Source organism: Bubalus kerabau, chromosome 13 (genome assembly GCF_029407905.1).
Source record: "Bubalus kerabau isolate K-KA32 ecotype Philippines breed swamp buffalo chromosome 13, PCC_UOA_SB_1v2, whole genome shotgun sequence".
NCBI lineage: Eukaryota > Metazoa > Chordata > Mammalia > Artiodactyla > Bovidae > Bubalus > Bubalus kerabau.
In genome coordinates, this window is record NC_073636.1 from 58,671,227 (window position 1) to 58,697,841 (window position 26,615).

Sequence of the window (26,615 nt, forward strand, 5' to 3'; positions counted from 1 at the left end):
GGATCCTGCAGAGAAATGACATAGTTGGTGGTGTCACACACATTATTTCTGCAAACCTGTAATTCTTTAATAGAGTGCTCAGGGTCACTGTTACACAGTGTGAATTTTTAATAGGCTCTAACTACTAGCCTTGGAGAAGGCAATGGCACCCCACTCCAGTACTCTTGCCTAGAAAATCCCACGGACGAAGGAGCCTGGAAGGCTGCAGTCCATGGGGTCGCTGAGGGTCGGACATGTCTGAGCGACTTCACTTTCACTTTTCAGTTTCATGCATTGGAGAAGGAAATGGCAACCCACTCCAGTGTTCTTGCCTGGAGAATCCCGGGGATGGGGGAGCCTGATGGGCTGCCGTCTATGGGGTTGCACAGAGTCAGACACGACTGAAGTGACTTAGCAACTACTAGCCTAAAAGATTTAGTTCAGAAAAAAATGTGATTAATGTTTCAAAGAGGGACTTCCCTGGTGGTCCAGTGGTTAGCACTTGGCCTGCCTATGCAGGTTGTGTGAGTTTGGTTCCCGGTCAAGGGAGCTAAGATCCCCTGTACCTCCCCGTCAAAAAAGATCAGATCAGATCAGATAAGATCAGTTGCTCAGTTGTGTCCGACTCTTTGTGACCCCATAAATCGCAGCATGCCAGGCCTCCCTGTCTATCACCAACTCCCGGAGTTCACTGAGACTCACGTCCATCGAGTCAGTGATGCCATCCAGCCATCTCACCCTCTGTCGTCACCTTCTCCTCTTGCCCCCAATCCCTCCCAGCATCAGAGTCTTTTCCAATGAGTCAACTCTTCACATGAGGTGGCCAAAGTACTGGAGTTTCAGCTTTAGCATCATTCCTTCCAAAGAAATCCCAGGGCTGATCTCCTTCAGAATGGACTGGTTGGATCTCCTTGCAGTCCAAGGGGCTCTCAAGAGTCTTCTCCAACACCACAGTTCAAAAGCATCAATTCTTCGGCGCTCAGCCTTCTTCACAGTCCAACTCTCACATCCATACATGACCACAGGAAAAACCATAGCCTTGACTAGACGGACCTTTGTTGGCAAAGTAATGTCTCTGCTTTTTAATATGCTATCTAGGTTGGTCATAACTTTCCTTCCAAGGAGTAAGCGTCTTTTAATTTCATGGCTGCAGTCACCATCTGCAGTGATTTTGGAGCCCCCAAAAATAAAGTCTGACACTGTTTCCACTGTTTCCCTGTCTATTTCCCATGAAGTGATGGGACCAGATGCCATGATCTTCATTTTCTGAATGTTGAGCTTTAAGCCAACTTTTTCACTCTCCACTTTCACTTTCATCAAGAGGCTTTTGAGTTCCTCTTCACTTTCTGCCATAAGGGTGTGTCATCTGCATATCTGAGGTTATTGATATTTCTCCCGGCAATCTTGATTCCAGCTTGTGTTTCTTCCAGTCCAGCATTTCTCATGATGTACTCTGCATATAAGTTAAATAAACAGGGTGACAATATACAGCCTTGACGTACTCCTTTTCCTATTTGGAACCAGTCTGTTGTTCCATGTCCAGTTCTAACTGTTGCTTCCTGACCTGCATACAAATTTCTCAAGAGGCAGATCAGGTGGTCTGGTATTCCCATCTCTTTCAGAATTTTCCACAGTTGATTGTGATCCACACAGTCAAAGGCTTTGGCATAGTCAATAAAGCAGAAATAGATGTTTTTCTGGAACTCTCTTGCTTTTTCAATGATCCAGCTGATGTTGGCAATTTGATCTCTGTTTCCTCTGCCTTTTCTAAAACCGGCTTGAACATCAGGAAGTTCACGGGTCACATATTGCTGAAGCCTGGCTTGGAGAATATTGAGCATTACTTTACTAGCGTGTGAGATGAGTGCAATTGTGCGGTAGTTTGAGCATTCTTTGGCATTGCCTTTCTTTGGGATTGGAATGAGAACTGACCTTTTCCAGTCCTGCGGCCACTGCTGTGTTTTCCAAATTTGCTGGCATATTGAGTGCAGCACTTGCACAGCATCATCTTTCAGGATTTGAAATAGCTCAACTGGAATTCCATCACCTCCACTAGCTTTGTTCGTAATGATGCTTTCTAAGGCCCACTTGACTTCACATTCCAGGATGTCTGGCTCTAGGTCAGTGATCACACCATCGTGATTATCTGGGTCATGAAGATCTTTTTTGTACAGTTCTTCTGTGTATTCTTGCCATCTCTTCTTAATATCTTCTGCTTCTGTTAGGTCCATACCATTTCTGTCCTTTATTGAGCCCATCTTTGCATGAAATGTTCCTTTGGTATCTCTGATTTTCTTGAAGAGATCCTAGTCTTTCCCATTCTGTTGTTTTCCTCTATTTCTTTGCATTGATTGCTGAAGAAGGCTTTCTTTTCTCTTCTTGTTATTCTTTGGAACTCTGCATTCAGATGTTTATATCTTTCCTTTTCTCCTTTGCTTTTCAATTCTCTTCTTTTCACAGCTATTTGTAAGGCCTCCCCAGACAGCCATTTTGCTTTTTTGCATTTCTTTTCTATGGGGATGGTGTTGATCCCTGTCTCCTGTACAATGTCACGAACCTCATTCCATAGTTCATCAGGCACTCTATCAGATCTAGTCCCTTAAATCTATTTCTCACTTCCACTGTATAATCATAAGGGATTTGATTTAGGTCATACCTTAATGGTCTAGTGGTTTTCCCTACTTTCTTTAATTTCAGTCTGAATTTGGCAATAAGGAGTTCATGGTGTGAGCCACAGTCAGCTCCTGGTCTTGTTTTTGCTGACTGTATAGAGCTTCTCCATCTTTGGCTGCAAAGAATATAATCAATCTGATTTTGATGTTGACCATCTGGTGATGTCCATGTATAGAGTCTTCTCTTGTGTTGTTGGAAGAGGGTGTTTGTTATGACCAGTGCATTTTCTTGGCAACACTCTATTAGTCTTTGCCCTGCTTCATTCTGTATTCCAAGGCTAAATTTGCCTGTTACTCCAGGTGTTTCTTGACTTCCTACTTTTGCATTCCAGTCCCCTATAATGAAACGGACATCTTTTTTGGGTGTTAGTTCTAAAAGGTCTTATAGGTCTTCATAGAACCGTTCAACTTCAGCTTCTTCAGCGTTACTGGTTGGGGCATAGACTTGGATTACTGTGATATTGAATGGTTTGCCTTGGAAATGAACAGAGATCATTCTGTCGTTTTTGAGATTGCATCCAAGTACTGCATTTCGGACTCTTTTGTTGACCATGATGGCCACTCCATTTCTTCTGAGGGATTCCTGCCCACAGTAGTAGATATAATGGTCATCTGAGTTAAATTCACCCATTCCAGTGCATTTTAGTTCGCTGATTCCTAGAATGTCGACTTTCACTCTTGCCATCTCTTGTTTGACCACTTCCAATTTGCCTTGATTCATGGACCTGACATTCCAGGTTCCTATGCAATATTGCTCTTTACAACATCAGACCTTGCTTCTATCACCAGTCACATCTACCGCTGGGTATTCTATTTGCTTTGGCTCCATCCCTTCATTCTTTCTGGAGTTATTTCTCCACTGATCTCCAGTAGCATATTGGGCACCTACTGACCTGGGGAGTTTCTCTTTCAGTATACTATCATTTTGCCTTTTCATACTGTTCATGGGATTCTCAAGGCAAGAATCCTGAAGTGGTTTGCCATTCCCTTCTCCAGTGGACCACATTCTGTCAGATCTCTCCACCATGACCGGCCCATCTTGGGTTGCCCCACAGGCATGGCTTAGTTTCATTGAGTTAGACAAGGCTGTGGTCCTAGTGTGATTAGATTGACTACAGAAATAGTATTATAACAAATTAAAGACTTTGGAAATGGTCCACATATAAAAATCTTTAAGAAAAAAAAAATATTTCAAAGAACAGTAAGCACCTAGGCACAAACTTGTCATCTCTTGTTCACAAGTCTGATCAGTTATTGCCTAAATTAACCATGGTTTCTCTGTCTTCTGGGTAGGAACCCCCTACTTTTCTGCTCCAATCATGCTTCTTACTCAGCTGCTGCTGTGCTGGGGAAGGAAAGGAAGCCTTTCCACCCTGGAAGCGTGGGTTTGTAGAGGTTGGTGGCCAGGCTCAACGCTGGACCCTGAGGGACCAGGTCTCACCGTCTTGACACACATGAACTCACTTGTTCCAGCATCCGGACAGGGCCAGGGTAGGGTGTAACACCCACCCTGCATAGTAGAACATGGCAATGTAGACAGGCTGTCACTCTGGTCACACTGCCGATGCATAGTAGTTGGTGGATTCGTTCTGTTCCAGGGACGTTTGGTTCAAGAGCACCTGGGCTCAGCCACCCCGCTGCATTGGAGGGAAGGGGTACCTGCCCTCAGCTGGGGGGACAAGGGGGAGTAGGCTTGAAGAGGAAAAGTCAGCGTGACAGTGGGCTTCTCCTGGAGGAGGGCATGGCAACCCACTTCAGTATTCTTGCCTGGAGAATCCCCATGGACAGAGGAACCTGTCAGGCTACAGTCTATGGGGTCGCAAAGAGTCAGACACAACTGAGTGACTGAGCATGCATGCATAGGCTCCTTTTTGACCAGGGTGAGCTGGAGGCACCGTTGACATCCATGTAAAGGGGGTTGGTTGGGGGCTGCCAGGCCAGGGCTTGCTTGATGGGGATCGATGTCACGGGGTGGGAGAAGCTGCGTGGTGGGACATTCAGACCGAGAGAAGATATGGTGCTGTGGACTTGCTGTCAGATTCTTGCTTAGGTGTCAGACTTCTTTCTCCTTTGACTGTTTTAAACCATCATGTTTGTGTAGAGCTCCATGGCCAGTTTTCACAGGGGCGAGTACTTTGTGAATGAACATCCTCTGCATCCCAGATGGCAGGGAGGGTCCCCTCCACGGTGGTGACAGGCGACTTGACATCAGACCCGCAGCCCAGAGGGTGGCGTCCAGCCCTGTGCCAGGGCTCTGGTCTCACCACCTTCTTCTGGGTTAGACACCTGCCCATGTCATCCCCCACGAATTGTCAGTGGCTTCAGCTGGAAAGACCCGCGAGAGCAGAAGGCATGCGAGTGGCCACGTCTTACCCAGGTGCGACCCGTCCAGTCATGCGAACTTACAGTGCAGTCCCCTTCTCCTCCTCCAGATGGATTTGAGGACTATGGCCCTCAAAAACTGCAATGACATGAGGGTGACAGCCTTCTTGGACATTCCAGGCCAGGACAACCTGCCTCCCCTCGCTCGTCTGCAAAAGTATGCTTTTTCAGCAGTCACATCTTCAACTGGTAAGCTGTGCCCAGCCTCCGCATGGTTAGGTGGCCACAGGCGGCACGTGTCTGTGACAGCCTCACGGGAGCATGTGGAGGAAGAGGGCTATAGGCTGTTTCCTGGATGCTGGGACTCTTGTTATTAGGCTTTCCCATTATTCTTGTCTCTGTCTCACTGACCACCTGGTAAGCCAGGAAAGGAGATAGTGATGAAATGTAATGGGATTTAAACAACCAGGAAGGGGGAAGCATCGGTGGGCATGCTGCTCACCTGCCTCGTGTCCTGACGGCACCAGGCTTCTGGGACCCTTGTGCTGCTTGTCCTGCACGCTCCACTGTCCCTCCTCACGGTGCTGGCAGGACCCTCCCCCGGGCTCAGCCCATGCCTCTTCCCTTCAGCAGCTGACCCTGACTGTTGTATCAGAAAGCTGAGACATGGCTTGTCAGTTCACCGTCCGCCCAAACCTGCATCTGCCAGCACTGCCCCCACCTCAGAGAGGAGGGTGTGCTCAGGTTCCTGGCATCAGCTCTGTCCCCCGGCTCCTGTGTCCTCCTTCTCACCCTCCTACCAGCCCTTTCCTTCCACTTCTCTCACTCGGAACAGTCCTCTGGGTCCACCTGGGCCTCCTGTATCTTCCCTGAAGGACAGGTTCTGTCAAGACTGGTTCCTACTTAGTTCACTGAGTGTCTTTTCTTACTTCCGCTACTCTTTAAAAAATTATATTCTCTGCTTTTACATCTATTAAATGATAGAAGGCTCGCAGCAATTGCCACAATTATTATCCCAATTTTACAGATGAGAAAATGAGGGTAGTCTGAGCTGTGTCTTTGATGAGCCGCTCTTCACTGAAATGTGGTCCATGATTCAACAGCTTTTTCTTTTAGCGTTGCTGCTCTTCACATCCCGTGTAAGGCACTAGCGTATTTTCTCACCCTGTCTTCCTGAAATTTTATCGTTTCCCTTTCACCACCGGATCCACTGTCCACCTTTAGTTGCTCTTCTTGTTCCTGTCTGATGTGAGGAGGGAGCCAAGTTTCATTTCCCTCTAGAGTCTCCGGTTAATCCACTGCCCTTTATTGAAAGTGCTTTGCTCACTGAGCCCTGCTGCTTGCCCCCTTTGCCTTCCGTCAGGTGTCCCTTTCTGGACTCCCTCGTCAGTTGCATTGGGCCGTTTATCTGTGCTCACACCAGGAGCACGCTGTCTTCATCACTGCAGCTTTGTCATCCCAGCCTTGGTATCAGGTAGAGGAAGTCCTTCATGGAAGGACAAGATTGTCCTGACTGCTCTGGGCCCTTTGCATTTCCAAATGTATCTTAGTACCAGTTTGTCAATTTTAGAAAACAAAACAAAAAATGTGCTGCAATTTTCATCTCATGGCATTGCATCTGTAAATCAATATGTAGAGAATTAACATCTTTACCATACTTAGTTTTCTATTTCTTCCATTTTTTAAGATTTTCTTTAATTTCTCTTTGTGTATATACATACATGTATATACACATATGTATAATACATACACATAAGTAACTATAAAACTATAATATATAGTTTTCTGTTGTAGAGATCTTTCATATCTTGTTCAATTCAGTTCTAGGTGTTTGATCTTTTATGCTAATGTAAATTGTATCATTTCTTAGAAGTTATAGTTCTTGCTGACCTATGAAAATGGAGTTGATTTTTATATTTTGATTTTGTCTCCACTGATTATGCTAAGTTCACTTATTAACTTTGAGAACTTCCCTGTGGATTCTCTGGGTTTTTTACATATTACAGTGATGTTTGTGAAAAATGATGGTTTTATTTCTTCCTTTCCTATCTTGTTTTATTTCTTTATTAGCTGCCTTTCATCAGCATAAGAAAATTTGTATTTCTGATTTGTGTCTCTTTATATTCCTGTTTTGCCAGGAGATTATTTTTAAAGTTTTAAAGATAACCTCACACTTTTAGGAAAGTTTCACGAACAGTAGAAAGAATTCTTGTGTAACTTTTACCCAGATTTGTCATCTGTTAACACTTGGCCACATTTGATTCATATCTCTGTCTTTCCTTTCTGTCTCTCAGCTGTGTAAGAATAAGTTGTACACTTTGTGTTGCTTCTCCTTTAAATCCTTCAGTCTGCATTTTTCCAACAAGGACATTCATCACTCACTTACATAATCCCAGTACAGTTATCAAAATTAGAAAATTTAAGTTTGATATAGTACTGTCGTCTAGTGAGTGGACAAAGGAGTTTTTCGTGTGTTCTGGATTTCAGCCCTCTCTCAGTCGTGTACGGCAGACATCCTCTCGCATACTGTGACTTCCATTATGGTGTTCTTTTGGTGACCAGAAGTTATTCCTTTTAATGTAGTTAAATTTATTGTTTTCTTTTATCCTTAATGCACTTTGACGTGTCCTTAAAATGTCTTCCTTTACCCGAAGATCATAAGCATGTTCTTTCATATTGCTTAAAAGTCTCTAGTTTTTTTTTTTTTTTTCCTTTCACATTTAGGTCTAAAAATGTGAAAGAGTCTCATTTTCCTAATTGTCACAATTTATTGTTGTTCAGTCGCTGAGTTGTGTCTGACTCTTTTTTGACCCCATGGACTATAGCTCTCCAGGCTTCCCTGTCCTTCACTGTCTCCCAGAGTTTGCTCAAACTCATGTGCTTTGAGTTGGTGATGCCATACAACCATCTCAGCCTCTGTCGTCCCCTTCTTGTAAATCTTTCCCAGCATCAGGGTCTTTTCCAATGAGTTGGCTCTTTGCATCAGGTGGCCAAAGTATCGGAGCTTCAGCTTCAGCATCAGTCCTTCCAGTGAATACTCAGGGTTGATTTCCTTTAGGATTGATTGATTTGATTTCCTTGCAGTCCAAGGGACCCTCAAGAGTCTTCTCCAGCACCAGAATTTGAAAGCAACAATTGTTCTGTGACTTCTTTTCAGTCCACCTCTCATATCTGTACATGACTACTGGAAAAACCATAGCTTTGACTATACACTTTTGTCAGCAAAGTGATATCTCTGCTTTTTAATACACTTTTAAGGTTTGTTATAGCTTTCCTTCCAATGAGTAGCATCTTTTAATTTTATGGCAGCAGTCACCGTCTGTGGTGATTCTGGAGCCCGAGAAAATAAAGTCTGTCACTGTTTATACTTTTCCCCCTTCTGTTTGCCATGAAGTGATGGCACCAGATGCCATGATCTTTAGTTTTTGAAAGTTGAGTATTAAGCCAGCTTTTTCACTCTCCTCAAGAAGCTCTTTGGTTCGTCTTAACTTGTCACAGTACCACTTTATACTTCCTGTCCCCGCTGCCACCTGTTATTTTCCAGTGTCTGTTCATGACTGTCTGACTGTCTCCTTTCCCAGTGGTCCATTTGTCTCCCCTGCGACCAGAACCACACCGTCTTGACTACCATAGATTTGTAGTAAGTCTTTATATTTGATAGAAAAAGAATTCTCACCTTGTCTTTCTTCTTTGACATAACTTGTTAATCTTGGTCCTTTGCATTTCCATATAAATTCCAAAATCAGCTCATCGGTTTCTAATAGAGCAAAACAAAAATAACACCTATTAGACTTTTGATTGGGTTCACATTGAATCTTTATGTCGATTTGGGGAGAATTGCCCTCAATACAGTACAATATTTAGACTTCCAATCCATAAACATGTTATAGCTTTCCATTTACTTAGGTTTCCTGTAAAAATTTGATCATTTTTGTGTAGAACTTTTATGTTCTTTTGCTAGTGGTTTAGTCACTATGCAGTGTCTGACTCTTGGGATTCCATGTATGGTGGCCCACCAGGCTCCTGTGTCCTTGGAATTTTTCAGTGTATTTTAAAGCAAATCTAAGATATTATATAATTTTATCCAATTAAAGACATAAATTTAACTTCAATATCATTATCGCAGTCCACAAAATTAACAATAATGCATCCCAATTTCCCCTGACTGTCTCAAAACGCCTTTTAATGGTTGGTTGATTTGAATCCTGATCCAAATAAAGTCCACACATTTCATTACATAGATGTTGTCTCTCCAGTCTTTTTTTTTTAGTTTTTTTTTCTTTTGATATTAAATCTCTTTTACCCTCTCATTGATTCTCCCTCTCATCTTCCCCCTACATCACTTATTTGTTGAAGGGATTATTAGTCTTGCAGAATTTTTCACATTCTGGATTTGTGATCATTATTCTCATGGTGTAATTTAACGTGTTCCTTTGTTTTCTGTATTTTCTGTAAACTGAAAATTAAACCTGGAGACTTGATTAGATTCTGCTTCAATTTTTTTTTTTTTTAAAAAAAACAATACTTCGTATGTTTTTTTGTGTACTTCTTATTAGAAAACATCTTGAGACGGGGTCCCACTCTCAGAGCTGTTAATATTGAGCAGTGGGCGCAGGTGTCTGATTCTTTCATTACAAAATTCCCTACCAACCTTTCTTCTAATGATTTTAGTGGTCACAAATAATCATTGCTTAGATCTGTTATTTCATTGTCTGTTGGAAATTGGTAATTTTCTTTCTATTGTCTACGAAATCTGTAGTATAGCCCCATTTTCCATCCTGTTGTTGGCTCTTGTTGCCTTTTCTCTTTGCTTCTCCCAGATAATTCTTTCCAGAGGATTATCCATTTTATTAGTTGTTTTTAAGAATCAACTTTTGCCTTTGAATTTCTCTGTTGTATGTTTATTTTCTAGTTTTCTAATTTTTGCTCTAATCTGTATTATTTTCTTCCTTGGAGTTTGTTTGTTTTTTTTGATGGGGATTTAATTGCCATTCTTTTTCTTACTTCGTCTGAGGGATGCTTAACATTTTGCTTTTATGGTCTTTCTTTTATAGCATTTGCATTTTACATTAGGTACTGTATTAAGTATTATGAATACTTAAGTATTGTATTAATTGTGTCCTCAAGTTCTTATAATATTTTCATTTCCTTTCAGTATAAAGTATTTTTAACATCCATAATGATTTCTCCTTTGACCAATGAATTATTTAGAAGTATGTTGATTAATTTTGAAATATTTGAGAATTTTTCAGGCATCTCTCTGTTACTTGATTCTGAGTGTAAGTCTTTTGTGGTCAGAGAACAAACTTTGTGTGATTTCTCTTCTTTAAAACTGTTGAGACTTGTTTTATGGTTCAGTGCCTACTCTTACTTGTTGAATCCTTCACATGTGCTTGAAAAGAATGTGCAGTATTTTGAGGTAGAGTTATCCTATCAACGTCGACTGGGAAAGTTTGTTGAAAAGATTATTCAGGTCTTATATATCCTTATCCATTTGTGTTTTCTTGTCCTGTCAGTTACTGAGAGGGATCTTGGGATCTGTGACTTCCTGAGGTTTCCTAAATGAGCGTATGTGTATGTGAGTGTTTTTGTGTACATGTGTTGTAGTCTGGTGAATCCCATGGACAGAGGAGCCTGGTAGGCTACATTCCATGGGATCACAAAGAGCTGGACAAGACTGAGGGACTAACACACACACACACACACACACACACATTGCACATTGATGTATAAACATTTTTTTGTTAATAAATGGGTTCATACTATATGTTATGAAAATAATATAGTTCATACTATATTATTTTTCTTGTTTTTTCTTTTTATATATCATGGGCAGCTTTCTAACTCAGTGCATTTCTATAGGTACCTTTAATAATGATTGTATAGTATGCCAGTGTATAGCCACATCCTAATTTATTTTAGCTTCCCTCTTCTGATAGGCACTTTGATTGCAATTCTTTGCTATATAATACTGATTGATGGCTGACTTGCTAGAGGGCTCAGCGAAAGCCAAATGCCAGACTGAACTTCATGGACACAGTCTCAAGATTTCATTTAAGCTTCCTCACACTTTTCTGAGGCACACAATTGTCCTGTGTTCTTTCAGGTCATCAGCACAACAAGCAGTGAGAAGTCTTGAGGTTTATGCTCATCCACTGTGACCTTGCTAGGTCATTCCAATATCAAGCAGCCAGGTTCTCCAAAGTGCTGATGCCAGAGCACCAGTCTGTTTGTGTCTTTACTCACTCACATTCTGTATTCACCGCAAGGTCTGTGTCTCTGCTCCAGGGCCCTCTCTTACTGCTTTCCTGGCTCCCCTTAAGAGGGCAGGGCCCCTGGGACCACTTGAGGCTGGAGGCACTGCTGTATATCCATTCGGTGGCCCTACAAGCAGATTGGCGATCTTAGCTGCTTAATTTCCCAGGGGAGGCTGCCATCAATGTGGTCCAGTGGAATGTAATCAGGGGCTTGACTGTTTCGGCTTCCCCAAAAGCCCCAGCTGCCAGATCTTGGCCTTGCATCCTGGGGGCGGGGGATTGTGGGGGTGTTGTACACCTCTCCCTGGACAGGCCTATTCAGGTGAAATTTCCTCCCGGACTGCCTCTTTGCATTCCACATTTCCATCATCTTTTTCTGAATATTCTGGTGGGTTTTTGACTTCCACTGTTCTCCAGTGCATGGCTGGAAATGAAGCAGAGACAAGTATTATTTATAGGCTGTCAGGGACCCAGAGAAGCAGGCAGAGACTCCTTTCCATTTGCTCAAAGACACCTCACAGGGAGTCCAGGCCCTCCTCTCAGGCATCCCATGGCCTCTGGGCCACCGTTAGCCACTGCTGATTGCATTGACGTCTCTCATCAGTGTCTTTGTTTAAAATGCCTTTATGAAGGCATACTTTTCATGCAATAGAACCCACTCACTTAAAGCGTCCCCTGCAGTGAGTTTGGGGTAAATGTGTGCACTCACGTCGTGTGCACCCATGGTCAAGGGTGAATGTTTCCATCCTCCCTGTGTCCTTGTTTGTTCCCGCTATCCATCTCCCCTCTCTCACTACCGCTGACCCAAGCAACCACTGATCTGATTTTTGATGCTAAGGTTTTGCCAGATTTTGCCTTTTTAAGAATTTCCTGTAAATGGAATCACGTGGTATGTAGTCTTCTCTGTCTGGCTTCTTTCACTTAGCAGAATGCATTTGAGATTCTTTCTTGTTGTCCCCAGTAGCTCTCTCCTTTTTTTTGCTGAGTTGTGTTCCAGCGAATGGATACTCTGTGTTTTGACGAACATGGAGATTTTTTCATTCTGTGACTATTGTGAATGCTGCTAATGTGAACATTGGCATACAAGTCTTTGTGTGGACATATGTTTTCATTTCATTTGGGTAAATACCTAAGAGGGAATCTCTGTGTTGAATGATAAGTGTGTATTTAACTTTTTGAGAAACTGCCAGATTGTTTTCTGAATAACCTGTGCTATTTTGTATTCCCACAAAATCTGTTTCTATGGTCCCTATCTTTGCCCAGCACTAGGTATTATTATTATAATTTTAGTTCTTCTCGAGGGAGTATTGTTACCTCATTGCGGCTTTTTTGGTCTTTGTGTTTTGTCTTTAAACCTTCTTATGAAGTAAGTTTAGATTCATAGGATTGTTGTCAACGTCATAGAGAGCCAGCATCCTTTAACACGGTGGTTCTCAAACCAGGGTGGGATTTTGCCCCCGATAGGCATTTGACAATATCTAGATGCTGATGCTGGGAAAGATTGAGGGCAGGAGGGAGAAGGGGACAGCAGAGGATGAGATGGTTGGATGGCATCACCAAGTCAATGGGCATGAGTTTGAGCAAACTCTGGGAGAAGGTGAAGGACAGGGGGGCCTCATGTGCTGCAGTTCATGGGGTTGCAGAGTCAGACATGACTGAGAGAGTGAACAACAGCAACAATAGCCATTTTTGATTGTCACATCCTGGGGAGGGGCAGCCAGGGGGCAGTACTGATACTCGGGGGAGGCCATTTGAGATTGAGGTGGCCATTAGATGTCCCTTTGGACCTTTTCCTTCTGCATGTGCTGGTCACCTAATTCCCTCCCACTGTCATGGGACCTCTTTTCCAAGTCTATCTAGGCCTGAAGAATCTGTCGGAGAAGGAGAAAAAGGTTTTCTTTTGTGCACGTGGACAGTTTTGACCTCCAGAGACTGCCAGCCGGGAGGATATGGGTCCCCTTGCTAGAGGATGTGGACCCATACTGAATGACCGCCTTCAGACATCCCTTGATGGGGTTTTCTCCCTCTGGATGTAGGTGCACCCTGATTGCATTACCTGCTCGGAGCACATGCCAGAGTGAGCACATGTAACTGTGTGGACCCTTTCTCATCTCCACTGTCAGGTTATGGCCCAAGGGCTCCTTGATATCTTCATGGACTTCAGTAACAATGAAGAAGACTTCCTAACAGTAATGGGGATCATGGTCAGATTGTCAGAAGACACAGGTTTGTACAGGGACTGGAGACGTCTACTTTTACCATGTGCTTTTCCAAGAAATTGTGTATGAGCTTTGGCAGCTAATTTAAAGTAAAACCTGTTTATTAATTGGAAAACTATACACAATGTCTAACCATGAATAGATTTTTGTCACAAAGAATGGCCTCTTAGTTGGCATCAGATTATCCTTATTTTTAGAAAATTAGAATGACTAAGGACATGGAACAACAGACTGGTTCCAAATCAGGAAAGGAGTATGTCAAGGCTGTATATTGTCACCCTGCTTATTTAACTTATATGCCGAGTACATCACGCAAAATGCCAGGCTGGATGAAGCACAAGCTGGAATAAAGATTGCTGGGAGAAATATCAGTAACCTCAGACTTGCAGATGACACCACCCTTATGGTAGAAAGCAAAGAAGAACTTAAGAGCCTCTTGATGAAAGTGAAAGATGAGAGTGAAAAAGTTGGCTTAAAACTCAACATTCAGAAAACTAAGATCATGGCATCCAGTCCCATCACTTCATGGTAAATAGATGGAGAAACAATGGAAAGAGTGGCAGACTTTATTTTTGGGGGCTCCAAAATCACTGCAGATGGTGACTGCAGCCATGAAATTAAAAGACGCTTGCTCCTTGGAAAAAAAGCTATGACCAACCTAGACAGCATATTAAAAAGCAGAGACATTAGTTTGCCAACAAAGGTCTGTCTAGTCAAAGATATGGTTTTTCCAGTGGTCGTGTATGGATGTGAGAGTTGGACTATAAAGAAAGCTGAGCACTGAAGAATTGATGCTTTTGAACTATGGTGTTGGAGAAGACTCTTGAGAGTCCCTTGGACTGCAAGGAGATCCAACCAGTCCATCCTAAAGGAGATCAGTCCTGAATATTCATTGGAAGGACTGATGCTGAAGCTGAAACTCCAGTACTTTGGCCGCCTGATGGGAAGAACTAGCTCATTTGAAAAGACTCCGACACTGGGAAAGATTGAAGGCAGGAGAAGAAGGGGACGACAGAGGATGAGATGGTTGGATGGCATCACTGACTCAATGGACATGAGTTTGAGCAAGCTCTGGGAGTTGGTGATGGACAGGGAAGCCTGGGGTGTTGCAGTCCATGGGGTCGCAAAGAGTCGGACACGACTGAGCGACTGAACTGAACTGAAGGACTCTGAATGCTGTTGATCTTGGCAGTTAGGACTTTTTGTATTTTGCGAGTTTTGCCAGACTACCGGTTGCTAAGAAATACCAAGTCAAAAGAAGTCCTTTGGATTAGAACAATCCCAATCATTAGTTTCCCTCACGAACTTTGTAGGCTAATCCTAATTTTTCTTTCTCTTTGTACCTCTCCATAATTGCTATCTTGGAAGAAAAGCACACTGCTTCATGGTAGATACTAAGACGTTGTCCATCTACCCCGCCCCGCACCCCAGCGCCTCAAACACACAGAGTTGCGATTAGTAAGATGAGGGACTAGCGGAGTAGCAGTCGCTCATCTTCCTGCCAGTACTGACGGCTGTTCTGTACCCCCACTTGTCCTCTGAATGGATAATGACCGGTGAACAGCTTCAGAAAGTTTCCAAAATCTTAGGCTTGCTCTGGATTTTGATCCTTTTACTAGAAAATAGAAAAATAAGCCTTTCATATAGCTCTCGTATTAGTTTAAAATATTCATATATTTTAATGTGATACAATGCTTTTAAAAAGGCCCAAGTGGATGTTTCGAGTCCTTAAATGGATTCTCTTTGTAAATGAGTCACCATTTACAGTGCTGAAGCAATTACACATTTGTGTTAAATTTAATGTGTTATATTGGAGCTAGAGCCGCTCTTTTGTTTAATGCTGTGCCTCCGAAGTAATTGGGATGCGTGGATTGTGGGGGAGCACATTTATGAAAGGATTGTTTATAATGTATACATTCTGGCTAGAATTTAAATAAAGCACAACCCATAGGTCTGGCATATATGCCATTAGTTGTAATGGGTTTTGGACGCTGGCCCAGCACGCAGACCTCCTGTTCCCGCCTCGATTTATATACGGCTTGTTATAATAGAGTTGTCATTCTCTCTTTTTTTATGTTTTTATATCGCCCTATAGCTTATTAGCTTTTTAAGCTTGTCTGTAGCATAAGCACTCTAAATGGAAAGTGATTTTTAAACTGCATTTGTCTAATTTCCTTGATGAAGTATTTTAGTAAGAAAAGCTTAGAAACTATCAGTATATACTGTATAAGATGCTTGGCTTATTCTTATATAATTCTTTTGCTCATTTTTTTTTTTTTATTGCTGCAGAGCCCACAGTGCGGACTGAGCTGATGGAGCAGATTCCTCCTCTTGCTATTTTTCTATAAGAAAACAGATCAGATTCTCCAGTGGTGCTCTCTGAATGCCTCATACCCATCATGGTGCGGTACCTCACAGATCCAGACAATCAGGTGTGAAAAATTACAACCTGAAGGTCTCTGCAGCAAATTCTCTTTCGTCTTACTTTACCTGATATTCATAATTCAGAAAACAGCTACTTAGGATTTAGTGACTCCAGAACAAAGGGTCTGTTTTTGCTCAGTTTCTTTAATCACATAGGAAAATAGAAGGCATGCATTCTTATTATCATGAGCTATTTCTCTTTAAAAAAAAAAAAAAAACTTTTTATTATGGAAAATTTCAAACACATCCAGTAGTCCGAGAGATATTAAAATGAATGTCCACGTACTCTCCACCCAGCTCCAAATGTCATTAACATTTGACCAATCTTTCTTCATTTTTCTTACCCAGATAAAAGCAGTCCCCAGACATTTCAACTATACATGCATTAGTATTGCTCCCTAAGAAATACAGACACTTAAAAAACTTCCATAATGACAGCACCATTATCACAAGTACCAAAATTTTCAGTGGTTCCTTAATAATATCATCTAATATCTAGTCCTGTTCAGATTTTCCCAGTTTTCTCCTACAGCTGCTTTTTGCAGATATTCTGTTCAAATCGGAATGCTCCAAAGTTTCATATGCTGCTGTTGTGTCTTTCAAATCTCCTTTAATCTGTAGTGGTTCTTCCTCCCCTGCTGTTTATTTGTTTAGGATACTAGGTTATCAGTCCTATAGGGTTTCCTGCATTTGGCATCTGGCTGATTGCATTTCCAGTGCCATTTGAGAAGTTCCTATATTCCCAGCGTTCCCTCCAAATTGGTGAAGTCTAGAGGCTCAGTCAGACTCAGATTTTTGTGTAGTGTAGTGAGAACACTTTTTAGATGTTGCTGTGTTTTCTTGCTGCATCAAATCAGGAAGCACAAAAGCCATGTGGTCACTGGATTAGGTTCTGTCAGCCTTAGCTGTTTATTATAAAGTTCCTCATCAGCCTCTAAGCAGCCACTAGTGAGCCTTGCCCAGATCTAGGATTCTGTTAGAGGTTGCAAAATTGCGATGCTCTAATTCCATCATTCCTTCTTTAATTTTTATTGAAGTCCAGTTGATTTACAATGTTGTGTTAGTTTCAGGTGTACAGCCAAGTGATTCAGTTATACATGCATGCATATATATATATATATATGCACTATATATTCTTTTTCAGATTCTTTTCCCCTATAGGTTATTGCAGAATGTTGTGTGCAGTTCCCTGTGCTATACAGTAGGTCCTTGTTGGTTATCTATTTTATATATAGTACTGTGTATCTGTTACTATCATTCCTTCTTAATTTAATAGCTGGAATACTTCTATAACGAACTTCCCCCACAGCTATTTGGTAACCCTGAAAAACTGTCTAGGGGAGACAAGTTAAATGCATCACTCTCCCCCTTTATCTTCCAGTTTTTAGAAGAATTAGTTGGTGTTCTTATAACCTTCAAGGTTACCAATTAGGTTTTGAAAATTTATTTTGAGCATTATTATGAACTCCTGTATCTTAACATATTGCTGCTGCTAAGTTGCTTCAGTCATGTCCGACTCTGTGTGACCCCATAGATGGCAGCCCACCAGGCTCCCCCGTCCCTGGGATTCTCCAGGCAAGAACACTGGAGTGGGTTGCCATTTCCTTCTCCAATGCATGAAAGTGAAAAGTGAAAATGAAGTCGCTCAGTCGTGTCTGACTCTGAGCGACCCCATGGACTGCAGCCTACCAGGCTTCTCTGTCCATGGGATTTTTCCAGGCAAGAGTACTGGAGTGGGGTGCCATTGCCTTCTCCATCTTAACATATTAGGTATGTCTTAATCCACCGTAATTGTTATTCTTTTTGATAATCAAATTGTCTTAGTTTGACCAGTGGTGGAACCCTTCAAGGTGGCTCCTGAATCTTCTTAATGTGACCCAGTAGACTTTGCTACTAGCTCACTTCTACCTGGAATCAGCCATTTCTCCAAGGAACACTGGTTCCTTTATGAGGGAAATGATAATACGAAGCCAGAACGTGGATACCAGAGGTACTCGCTATTACAAGATATGTCATGGCTTTTAGTGACAGAGCGATTTATATTCTTAAAAAATAAAAATTCCTCATGAGTTTATATTGATATTTCCTACTCAAATTTAGGATTATAGAGCTTTTGTACATGTGTGCTAAGTTGCTTCAGTCATGTCCGACTCTTTGTGACCCCACAGACTGTAGCCTTCCAGGCTCCTCTGTCCGTGGGGTTCTCCAGGCAAGAATGCTGGAGTGGGGTGCTATGCCCTCCTCCAGGGGATCTTCTCGACCCAGGTATCGAACCTGGGTTTCCTCCATCTCCTGCATTGCAGTCAGATTCTTTACCACTAAGCCACCGAGGAAGCCCTATAAGGGCTTTTACTTACTTAATTTTATATTTGTATCTTTTTATTTGATTGTTTTTTTTTATACAATATAAATCTGCCTTCTTAATGGTATTTATGTGTGTATGGTGTATGTGTATCTAAAATAAAAATAGCAGCATTATTACTAACAGCCTGGTAGAATTACCGAGTGTAGTTTACGATTTCTTTGCAGTTCTTGTTGCTTTCAGGCTCTTTCCTGCTGGAGATGCACAGGCATATTACTACCAGCATGCTTTAAGTCACTTGCAGTAACACTTCTTTTTGTGGTTAAGCTGCCGTCTTGATACACAGTTAGGCTCATTTGTTTTCATTTATGTTTCATTTTTAGGGATTGCTTTGGCTTTTACATGTTGATTTAATTTAGATGTGTAATTATTTAAAATGTTTTTACATGATTCTAAAGTCAAAACTGTGAAAGAAAGTACATTTAGAGAAATCTGATTTCCACTCCTGCCTCCCTCACCATCCCCTCTCTCTCTCCCCGCCATGGACGGCCATTTTTATTAGGTTTTGGTTTATCCTCGCCTTTAAAAATTACCCCCACACACAGCTCGCAGCAAACGCGCGTGCGTCCATGTGCCCTGTGCCCGCCTTGCTCCTTTCTTAGGCGTGAGCAGGGTACATGCCTGGCACTCTGCCCATGGCCTTCCCCACTGTCGTGGGGTCCTGAGGTTAGCCCGGGGTCGGTTGGGGAAGGCGTCCCGACGCTTTCTTGTCATCACAGTGCTCCACTGTGCTTTACCCTAGACCTGCCGCTGTGCCTGCCCTTTGACATGTTAAAATTGTTGCAGCAAGTAACTTTGTGTCATTTCTATTTCTGTCAGTTTATTTGGGGGATGGATTTCCACAAAGGCTAAATGTATTTGCAGTTTTTTACATGCCAAGTTTTTTTTTTTTTTGGTTACTGTCATCGCCAAGAAATTATGCATTAAAAAAAATTGGTTTTATTTATTTTATTCTGGCTGCGCTGGGTATTCATTGCGGCCCTTGGGCTTCTCCAGCTGTAAGGGTAGTGCTTAGTTGCCCTGAGGCATGTGGAATCTTAGTTCCCCGACCAGGGATCAAACCATGTCCCCTGCACTGTGGATTCTTAACCACTGGACCACCATCAAAGTCCCAAGAAATTCTGCAGTTTTGATTTGTATTTCTTCCTTTGATCCAAGCATTTTTAAAGAGCAAATAGTCCCCTCTATTAGACAATGTGCTAGGATTAGGCATAGTTTTTAAATAAGTAAAGAAGTCATCCTGCCTGCACTCTCCTAACATCAGTATTTTGATTATTTTTGCATTTTCTCCTCCAAGGGCTTACTTTTTTTTTTTGTATCCTCCTGCATGGGTCTAATCATAATGGGATGCAGTTTCCTCCATCCGTTCATTTGTTCAGACAGCTTCTGAGTGCCTATTATGCGCCAAGCCTGGCGCTGCGTGCTGGGGATGAAGAGATGAGCAGGACAGGTTTTCTACCCGAGGAAGCTCGTCTGCGTGTCACAGACATTATATGTCTTCATCATCTCCATATTTTTAATTTTGTTTTGAATGCTTAGCTTTCTTTCAGCTTTTTTCTTGTCCTGTAGATGCAGTGAGCCTCATAAAGGGTGCAGTTTCATTTTTCTCTTGTTTTCCCTTTGGATGCATTCTTAAAAATGAGGTTCTGCTGCGTTGGGGGGAATTTGACAGTCTCGTTGGCCTTTGTTCCATGTCATGGTCACATATTTGACTCCAGAGCAGGGAGTCAGGGACTGTGTTTCGGTGGTTTTTTTTTTTTTTTAAGATATTTATTTATTTTTGGCTGTGCTGGGCCTTCTCCAGTGCGGGCAAGCGGGGGCTGCTTTCTAGTTGCGGTGTATAGGCTTTTTGCGGAGTGCCTTTTCTCTTGTTGCAGAACATGGACTCTAGAGCGCAGGATCAGTAGCACAGGCTTATTCACCCCATGGCATGTGGGATCTTCCCGGACCAGGGATCGAACCAGTGTTCCCTGCATTGGCAGGTGGGTTCTTAACCACTGGACCACCAGGGAAGCCCAGGGACTGTGGTTTTGATCCTAGGCTCGAGTGTGGTTCCTGACACTCAGCCTGTGTCTCCTGAGGAGTCATGTCCATGGCCAAGAGTGAGTACTACTTGCTGTCAGCCTGTGCTGCTCACACACCCCGACTGCCCTGGGTCACTGCCCCCGCCCCGCCCCGGGGGCCCCACGACTGCCTTCTCGAATGGAGATGCCATCCACTCTCTCACCGTGACTTCCCACCACCCTGAGCTTGCCCACCCTGGAGACCTCTGTCTCCCGACTCCCTCCAACCCTGCCTTTACGTCCTGTTGTTCCTCAGCTGCTCCCTTTCTCAGCCCACCCGCCCTTTCGACCTGTCTCCACCATCACTCTCCATTTTTTCCCTGTGGGCTCTGCTCCCATGCTCGCAGCTCTGCCCGCCCCTCCCCAGCCCGTTGCTTCTTCCATCCCGGTTGCCGATGGTGCGTTGATTGGTGCCATTGCAAATGTATGGGCTCCAGTTGGCGCTGGAATTGCGGTGCTGCCCAGCAGCCCTGCTTGTCCCTCCTCAGCTGCTTTCCACATCACTGTGGCAGCTCTTTGAGACCTTCACCACTTCCATCAAGCCTCTTCCACTCGCCCTGCCTCACCCCTGGCCCCTGACCTTGCCGTCCCCTTCCCAGAGAAGGCAGCGGCCTGCGGTCTTCAAATGCTCTCGTGAGGAAGGAAACCACTGTCCACTTTATTCAGTCCCCCAGAACCACACCTGGGGACCGTCCACATCTTTCCTCCTCTCTCCTCCCAGGTCTAGTCGGATCCAAGTCTCCTTTGTTTCTGTGACAAATACAAAACCCTGTGAGGACACCCCTCTGCTCCCGCCTGTCATCTTTAAACACAGAAATGAGATGCAGTCACAACTTACTGAATAGTCTTCAGTCTCCTTACAGCCCTGAGGCACAACCCCACCTCCTCCATGGGCCGTCCATCCCCAGCACACTGTAGACACTGCAGGCAGCCAGTCCCCCACTTCTGCTTATGCTGACCTCCCTGCTCCTTCCACACCCCTCTCTGCTCCCCACAGCAGATACTACTCCCTGCCCCATGCCAGCCACCCCGTGGGCAGGCCCGCAGGTCCCTGAGGAGGCAGAGACGCAGGTTTTGCTGCATGCGGCAGGGGGCATGCCAGCTCCCATCCGGCCTCTGCATTTTGGGCCTGCCTACGGTTCTGTGTTCCTCATCAGGTACTTTTCATGGCCACTGAACATGCAGTGACTCCTGTGAGGTATGAAATTCACAAAATTGGGCATGATAGCAGTATTATCACCATGACTGCTGTGATTGCCAAGAGCTTCAATTTCTTGAGCTCTCACCGTGTGATGTACACGGTCTGGTTTCCCCTTCCTACCCACCCCAGGGAGAATGGGCCTGCTGGGAGTTCATCCTCGCTTTAGAAGTGAGCAGGCCAGGGTGCCGAAGTATGCGCTCATGTTGGGAGTCTGGGCTCCTGAGGCCCATCTGGTGGAGGACGACTCTGGGATCTTCCATGGTATTGGATATCCTAACCAGTAGTTTCTCTCCCCGGAGAAGGCAATGGCACCCCACTCCGGTACTCTTGCCTGGAAAATCCCATGGACAGAGGAGCCTGGTAGGCTGCAGCCCATGGGGTCGCTAAGAGTCGGACACGACTGAGCGACTTCACTTTCACTTTTCACTTTCATGCATTGGAGAAGGAGATGGCAACCCACTCCAGTGTTCTTGCCTGGAGAATCCCAGGGATGGGGAGCCTGGTGGGCTACTGTCTATGGGGTTGCACAGAGTTGGACACAACTGAAGCGACTTAGCAGCAGCAGTAGCAGCAGTTTCTTTCCCATCCTAGGCTCTGAGCCTCTGATACCAGCATCTGGATCATCTTTATCTCTGTGACTGGGCACAGAGCCTGGTAGCTGGTGGGTTTTCAGAACTGTGTTGGCTGCGAACTCTCCCTTTGGTGATGTAGCTGTCCTGGGCTACTTGTCTTTGCTCGGGGTAAGAGACGTCCCACCGCCCTTTCCGGTCTGATGTCTTCCTTCCCCTCTTTGGTTCCGTCTCTTGTTCATAGCTTTTCAGTCTCTCCCGTTGACTTTTCTCTTCTGCTTATAATCATACTTAAGGCTCCCTCCTTTTTGTGGTCTTGACTCCCGAGTGGGTGCACCATCACTCCTTTTCCAAGCATCTGTGCTGCAGCTGGGACCCCCAAGGGGGCTCCTGTTTAAGGCTCTGCTCTGCGGCTGGTGGTGCCGAAGCCAGTGAGAGGTCTCTTCCCACGGACTCAACGAATCTCATTCTGAAATCTAAGGTTTTTACTTTTTTTCAAAAACAGTTTTAACTTTTTTTTAATGTTATAAAATATTTTAATCATGTGGGAGGATTATGTCATAAACACCCATATACTCACTGCTCATATTCAGCAAATGTTAACATTTTGGAGTTTTGCTTCAGACCTTTTTGTTTTTGTTATAGGTCACAGATATGGTGAGAACCACAGTGGGCCCTCCTTCACCCCGGTCTCCCTCTAATGTAGGAGACACTGCCCTGGCTTGGGGTGTCCCTCCCACGCAGGGCGTTATGGTCGCACCACACGTGTCAGAATCCCTGAATAAGAGAGTGCATGTGGACACCTGGACGCTGCTTATCAGCAGGTCCCTGACCTTGCCCTTCCCAAGCTCAGTGACTGGCTTTCCCTAGACGTGCCCCACACAACGTGGAACTCAAATGCTCCAGCGCCCAAACCTGTTCTCTTCACCTTCAGTCTTATCTCTCCTGTTTTCTCCATCTTGGGCAGAGAACCTGAGTCCTCTTTGGGTTTCTGGGACCACGTGCATGCAGGGGCACCTTCTCCTCTCTGTCCACCACCCCTGAGTCCAGGCCTAGTCAGAGTTAGAAGCGTCACTGCCCAGGAGCCCCTCACCTGCTCTTAGCATCTAGAACCCTTGGGGTTTCTGCACTTTCACCCTCACTGAGTCTGAGAGGATCTTGTCACACCTCTGCTTTTCCTCCCTGGACTCCCTGCTACACCTGAGTGACCACCACAAATATCAGTGGGACCCTGGAAACCTTACCCATCTGATTTCCCTGGCCCTTCAGCCTTCGCTTTGCCATCCGGCCGCTGCCCCCGTGCTGTTCTCCGGGACTTCTCTGCAGGGCTCATTTCTGCACATGAGCGTGCTGTCCTCTCCCCTCTTCTTGCTTGATGGGGCTACCTGTGTTGCAGACTGGGTGGCTTAGAACAACAGAAGTTTATCCTCTCACAGTCCTGGAGGCCAGAGACCAAGATCCTGGAGTGGTCCAGGTCATGCCTGCTCCGGAGGCTCCAGGGGCTCCATCTCTACCTCTTCCAGCCCCCTGGCAGCTGCTGGCTTTCTTGGCTTGTGGCCGTGTCACTCCAGGCTTGGCCTCCATCTTCACACAGCCTCTCTCCTCTTGCGTCTCTCTCCTCCCATCTTTCTCTTCTGGAAACACCTGTGGTACAGGTGATGACATGCCCACCCTGATGACCTTGGGTGACAGCGGGATCATCAGCTTAGTCACATCAACAAAGAGCCTTTCCCCAAAGGTCACCTTCAGAGATTCCAAGGTTTGATAGGGACAGAACCTTGGGGGGCGTCACCCTTTGCCCTGCCACCCTGGCAGGCTTCTCAGTGCCTTTGACATCTGGCTCCGCCCTTGCTTGGGGCCTCCTCCTGCCACCCCGGCTGCTGCCTCTGGCCTCTCCGCTGCCATGTGGGACTGTGGCGGGTCGGGTACTTCTGCCTTGTGGTCTCTCCTGTCCCCACTTTTGGCAGGTGCTAGACACTCAGTAACTGTGTGACACCTCAGAGTGATTGACGGCTTTCCCTGCCTGTAGTCAGATACTGAGTACTGTCACGGGTGCTGAGAAATACTGCTGGGGGTTCCCTCCCCGCCCCCACCCGCTCCCCCTGGCTTGTTGCAGTGGTCACCTTGCTGACCTTCCCGCCCCAGCCTTTCATCGCCGCCACTGCTGGAATGATGTTTCTAAAACACTGTTTTCATCCTGTCACCTACTCAGGAACTCGGATGTTGCAGCCTTCGGGGCTTCAGTCTCTCAGGCTCGCCCCCAACCCCCACCTTATAATCACCTGCGACTCTGCCTGGCACATTTCTGGGTCCCGTTGCTGTTTTCCTGCTCTCTATCACAGCAATGAGCTGCCTGTTTCATTACTTGCTTCACAAATTGGAGCTTCCTGTGCTTTCACGTCTCCAAAAAATTCTGTCTCCAGCTCCTTAGGAACCCTCTGAGCTCTGGTGTCTGCTCACCTGGTGCAGAGGACAAGGGGCAGGTAGCCCCCCGCACCCCCAGCTTTCCCTTCTCTGGCCTGAGGAGCCTTTATGCTTGTGTCCTGCCCCAAGGGGCAGATCCTCCTGGCCCTTGCTTTATAGAGTGTCTGGGGACGGTGCTGCCTTTCCACCCTCTTGCCTGCATGGTACCCACCCCCAACCCACCCCCTGCCGGTTCACTCTCTGTAGTGGGAAGACAGGCAGCAACATGTCATCATACAGGGAAAATGCGTGTGTGCGTGCATGTAGAACTCTTGTGTAGGAGATGTGAAGGCGGAGTGGGGCCTGGTTAGGCCATTAGAGTACAGCTGGGGAACCTGCCCCACACAGGGAGGTGACGTGTGACCTGAGCGCTGAGGAGCAGCAGGTGCCATTGGCAGCCTAATTAATCTAAGGCCTCAGGGAGGAAGGGGGACCGAAGGAGACCTGCGAGCTGCAGGGGAGCAAGAAGGGGCCGGCTCGGCACTCGGTTTAGGGAGTCTGGTCTTGATCCTGGAAGCGCTTGGGCTCACACTGTGCTGCTCCTTTTCATCTCTTCCAGGTTAGAAAGTCAAGGCAGGAGGTGCTGTTGATGCTGCTGGAGCAAGGGCTCGTCTTTCACGACATTGAAAGCTAAGTGTGCCCAGTGCTGCTGGTGCTGTTGGCCCCCAGCGGTGACAATGAGTACAAAGCAGAAGGCATGAACATTAGTCTGTGTGGGAACAGCAGCCCCATGTCTCTGCTGACTGTCCCAGAACTTGGCGTGAGTGCGACTTAGGGTGTCCTGTGCATACAGTGGTGACCAGCACTGTTCCCATAAACAAGGAAGCTGGCAATGTGGACTTGGTCAGAGAAAGTTCACAGTTCAGATCCAAGTGATTATCCTTATACCCAGTTGTTTCACGAAGGCAAAATTTGGGACTCAGCGTGATTCTGGCACAGGTGAGGCAGCTGGCGAGGTGCTCAGGTTTCTAGGTAAATTCTTAAGCCACCTGGGATCATGGGCCCCTTTTCCCAAAGTGAGGACCCGAGGTGGTATGGGAGATGCTTTTAGGTGCTACTTGGACAATTTTTAAAAATGGAATAGACGTGGATATCTGTTTTATAAAGTAAGATGAGATTGAACTGGGCATGTCAGCAAATAAGAAAGAGTCTGGAGAACGCAGGGTCCTGTTCATCGCAGTTTGGGAAACACCGTGATATCTGTGCTTTTACCAGTAAAGGTATACAATGAAAGGATGAGTATAAGCACTGACTGTCTTCTGCTTTTAGTAGCAAAGTTTGTGGTATCCTTGGGTTTGTAGGATTCTACACCCATTATGAAGTGATTATATAAGCAAGGACGTTCTCCTTGCTTCCAGAGCCTTTATTCACAAATGAGCTGCGGAGGAGGCAGTGCTGGCCTTCATTGGCCACCCTTGGACTAAGAGCCCAGCCTGTCCCTGCGCTTATCCTTCACGGCTCAGGGGAAGGTCAGCCAAGGCCACCGTGTGTTCTGTAGCTGCTGCTCCCTCCCCAGGGACTCTGGTAGGTGGTGCTGCACAGTCCACCCCTTTCTGTTGGCATCACAGAACTAAGGGTGGTGCTAGAGATAAAGAACCCACCTGCCAGTGCAGGAGAATCAAGAGATGTGGGTTCAGTCCCTGTGTTGGGAAGATCGCCTGGAGGAAAGCATGGCAACCCACTCCAATACTCTTGCCTGGAGCCCGGCGGGCTACAGTCCATAGGGTTGCAAAGAGTGGGACACAACTGAAGTGACTTAGCATATACACACAGCACAGAAGTAAATAGCTCCAGGATTATTCCAGCATTTTGAGGGAAATGCACAAGGATTTTAAAAAATCTTAAGCCTTAATTATGAGTACAATAAGATACAGTTGTTTCCTTGGTGGCAAAAGAATGATGTTCAAGAAAGGAATTCTAGTGTGGAGACATTACACATCATGGAGCTAAAAATTTGTAATACAGCATCAGAACATTCGATCATTATTCTTCATTTATGTAAAAGTTGTTCTCAACCATGAGTTAAAGGTCCGGCTTTTTAAACTAATTTAATTTTTTGCATAATCCATATGTTTATAAGATGA

General features: G+C 45.0%; 1 pseudogene; it reads left to right on the plus strand.

The window, feature by feature from the left end:
• Positions 1–13,356: 13,356 nt before the first annotated feature.
• LOC129625206 (serine/threonine-protein phosphatase 4 regulatory subunit 1-like) overlaps positions 13,357–26,615 on the plus strand; it is a 43,757-nt pseudogene continuing 30,498 nt past the window's right edge.